We start from the raw sequence: 4,292 nt of genomic DNA, 5'->3' as shown, positions 1-4,292 counted from the left end.
CTTTTGCAAATGTGAATGTATCCTGGTCATTCCCAGCACTAAAGACCCCAACAGGTAAATCAGAAGCCATAATTCAGACGTTATCAACACTGTTCTTGTCCACCGGTCACCAGCAACGACTCGGTATTTGTGGGGGCGGGACAGGAGCCAAGGCGGGTGGCCCGTTGGTCACTGACTAGCAAGCCACTGGGCTGAAAGCTCCCTTGTCAGCTGAAGACAGCCTTGGGAGAGAGTAGCCATCGGCCACCCACCCTCGTGGGCATTCTCATGACCAGCGGGCACGGAGGTGCCCTTGGCCTCAGCGAGACGAGGAGCTGTGGCTTTGGGAAGATTTCCAGAGCACCTTCGTGGCCTCCTCGTTGGTTTCATACCTGTAGTTAGAGGAAGAGGTACTTCCACTCCAGGAAGCCCTGAGTGGCGACGTGAGCTCGCTGGAACTTCATGAACGGGTTCGTTCACCCTGCGCTCAAAATGTCACGTGATTTCCTCCAAATGTGTCTCATAAACAAACGCAAGGCCGCCGAAGCCATGAAAGTGGCCAGAGATGAGTTGATCGCAACCTTCTCGTCTCTGAGCGCGAAGGCGATGAGGCTGCTCGGAAGGTCGGGGACCACGACGTATCTGTGTGGTCGCCCAGCACGAGGTCCACGCAGCCGGGACCCCACGCAGAGTGCACAGGCCCCGGTTTGAATTTACATGACACATGCAATGTGAGGCCCCCTCACCCCGAAGCTCACCCCTCCACACACCCCGCGGTTCCTCTCCCTGCTTGAACTGCAGTGGTGACCCCACCAGGGGCAAGACGCACCGTTAAGGGCAGTGCCAGTGACCACGAAAGCCTTCGTTTTGTTGCATCTCGATGCCCGTCCCCATTTGAGGGCACCCGGAGCCCCCGTGATGGAAACTGTCCCTGCCAGCTCTCCCTCGCTCCTGCCAGCTCTGGGGTCCCCCACGCGGCCAGAAGGGACCAGAAAGGGCTGCAGGGCTCACACACCAAACCCTCCCGCGAGCTCCATGCCGTCTCTAGCACGGCTAAAACTAGCCTACGATGAAAACAAATGAACAAACAAACCACTATTTATTTAAAGCCCCTGGAAATGGTCCCAAGGGCCAACGGCAAAGAGACATCTGTTTGCGAAAACCCGCAAAGCTTCAGGAACGGAGGCCGGAATTTGTGGTGCCCGAACCGAGGGCTCCTGCCCCGCCCCCTCCCGGGTCGGTCGGGCAGAGGTGCCGCCCTGCGTCGCCACAGCCAGGAACACAGGGTCCCCTCTCCTCCCGTCCCCCAGCATTTCCCATCCTGTCCCCAGCTATCTGCTGCCGCGGCCAAGACCCAAGTGCGCGCATTTGAGGGGCGGGGGCTCCCCTTCTCTGCCCAGGCTACACTCATGCTAGAAGCAAAGACGAACATTTCCTAACGCGAATAAGGTCAATCCGTGAGGAAGAGATGCAGCTGTAAACACACACACCCCTAATCACGGGCGCCCAAATGACAGAGAGAGGGAGAATAAACAATTCCACAACCGTAGCTGAAAACTTCAGTTCCTCACTTTCAGTAACGAGTAGGACCTACACAGAGGTCCAAAAAGGGCCCAGGGGACTTGAACAACACTGTAAACCAGCGAGGGCTGAAGGTGCCCATGGAGCACTCCGCGACGGCACAACGTGCATCCTTCTCGAGGGCTCGGGGCACGCACTCCGGGACACAATAGGTCATCCCGTAAAACAAGTGTCAACCAATTTAACAGGACAGAAATAATACAAAGTATGTTCTCCAACCACACTGGAATGGAATCAGAAATAAGAAAACAATAGTGTGGGAAAAACGTTTTGGAAATTCATAAATATGCAGAAATTAAACACTACACTCCGAAATAACAAGTCAGAGAAGATATCAAAAAAGAAATTAAAAAATATTCAAAATAAGTAAAAATGAAGATGCAACAGACCAAAACTTACAGGATGCAGCTAAGGCAGAGCTGAGAGCGAAATTCATAGCTGTAAATGCCTATTTCAGACAGAAGATCTTAACTAGATAACCTAACACTCCGCCATAACAAACCGGAGAAGAGCAAACTAAACCGAAAGGAAGCTGAGGGAAAGAAGTAATAGAAAATAGAATAAAGGAAAATCGAAGAATTTAAAAGCTGGTTCTTGGAAAAGATCGACAAAATTGACAAACATTTAGCTAGATTAAAGAAGAAAGAGAGAGGGCCAAAATTACTAGAATCAGAAATGAAATGACACTACTACAAATCTTGCAGAAATAGAAATGAATATAAAGAAAGAGTATGATTTGTATATCGGCGACAATAAACTAGATAGATTAGGCGAAATGGACGCATTCCTAGAAAGACCCTAACCACCAAACTGATTCGAAAAGAAGTATGCAAGCCGAATAGACCGTTAAGAATTGCGAAGGGCCCAAAGGAGCTGAAACCATCTTACAAAACAGAACAAAGCAGGAAGACTTACACTGCCTGGTTTCAAAACTTATTACAAAGCTACAATGGTCAAAGGGATGTGGCATTAAGTACAGATACACAGGCCAATGGAATAACATCGAGACTCCAGAAATAAACCCACACACCTACGGCCAATTGAGTTTTTAGTGAGTTTGCCAAAACCAATGGGGGAAAGAACAGTCTCTTCTTCAAGAGGTTCAGAAACAACTGGGTAACAACATGCAGAGGAACAGGTTTAGACCCCTGCCTCACACCATATATAAAAACTCAAAATGGATCAGAGAGTTGACTATAGGAGCAAAAACTTTAAAACTCTTGGAGTAAATACTGGAGTAAATCTTCATGACCTTGCATCTGGCAAAAGATTCTTAGATCTCATACCAAAAGCATGAGCAGCAAAAAGAAATACACTTTCAACGTTACGTGAGTAGAGAAACGTTTTACTAACTAACAGACGAATTCGACAATATTGAAAAATCCTGGAAAGTCAATCTATGATTGGGAGGGTGTGATCATACTTAGTCACAGGGCGTCCAGTAACTCTTGCCGTATTGACATTGTCAAGACATCAAGAAAGGTTAAAATAGGTCCGAGAAGGAAGGGCACCGTCTGACGTGTTTACAGAGGGCTGGCTTGTGAACAGACACACATCGATCATCTGGAAACAGCCACCATAAGGGGCGCTTCTGCCCCCGGTAAGGCCGCATACGTAAGGTGGTCGGGTGGCGCCCTCCTGTTCAGGCTGATTCCCGTTAAGGAGAAAATGTGCCATCGGAACACTGTTGGGTCTTCGTTGCCAGGTGTTGCTGTGGCCAGCTCGCCAACCAGCACATTCCCCCTCTGCCGAGTGTGACGTCTGGCAAAAATGGGGAGGAGAACAAAGAGGCGGAGACTCAGCCCGAGAAGTGGTCGGTCGGCAAGCACACGCAGAGCCAGCCGACGGACGCCTACGGGGCTCTCGAGTTCCAGGGCGGCGGGTCCTCCAACAAAGCCGTGGTAAGGGGCCTTCCCCGGGGTGCCCGGGCGCACGCGAGCCTCCTGACCCATGTCCGCTTTCCACTGGCGTGTGAGCGGGGAGCTCTGGGCAGCCCGGCCAGCATGGGGGGTGTCGGGGAGGGGAGCGGGCGTCCACACGGCCACCCCTTCCAGCTCATTCTGCACCCCACTCCCGCGTGCCCAGGCAGGCTGTTTCCACGATTTCATTTTGTTTCGCTGGCCCGACATCATTGTTCAAATAAAACTCGGTTGTGTCCCAAACGCCCAGAAGCATAGGGTCTTTTTGGATGGCACCCCACATCCTGGTGTGGACACAAAGAACGGGTTCACAGGGCCAAGGCCATCGACCGCCTCTTCACCTTGAAGGGAAGGGCGAGTCCGGCTTGGCCCCTGACCCCGGTGGCCGGTGGGCCACGCCCTCCACCAATCCTGTCCAGCTGCTGGGGCCCTGGCTCTAGCTGAGCCGCCTTGGGGAGGGTCCCTTCAAGATTGGGGTCAGCAAAGACTCCCAGTCATACTGTAATTTCGCATAAACGATGGATCATTTTTTATTAGTATAAGTATGCCCAAATATCACATACTTATCCTAAACCATTTTTCGTGGTTCATATAAAATTCAAAACTAACTGGGCTGAATCAGGCATCCTTCCCTGTTCCCTTCCGTCACTTGGCCACAGACTCACCGAGGCCCCGGGCCCCGGGGGAGAGAAGGCCAGGCAGCTCTGGCTCGGTCAGGACTCGTGGCCCTGCCCCTGGTCAGGAGAGGCCGGGCCAGGACGAGCGCCGGGCGCCCCCCACCCTTTGCAGTACATCCGGGTGTCCTATGACACC

Source organism: Rousettus aegyptiacus, unplaced genomic scaffold, assembly GCF_014176215.1.
Source record: "Rousettus aegyptiacus isolate mRouAeg1 unplaced genomic scaffold, mRouAeg1.p scaffold_m13_p_14, whole genome shotgun sequence".
In the NCBI taxonomy this organism is placed as follows: Eukaryota; Metazoa; Chordata; class Mammalia; order Chiroptera; family Pteropodidae; genus Rousettus; species Rousettus aegyptiacus.
This window is presented reverse-complemented; position numbering follows the sequence as displayed.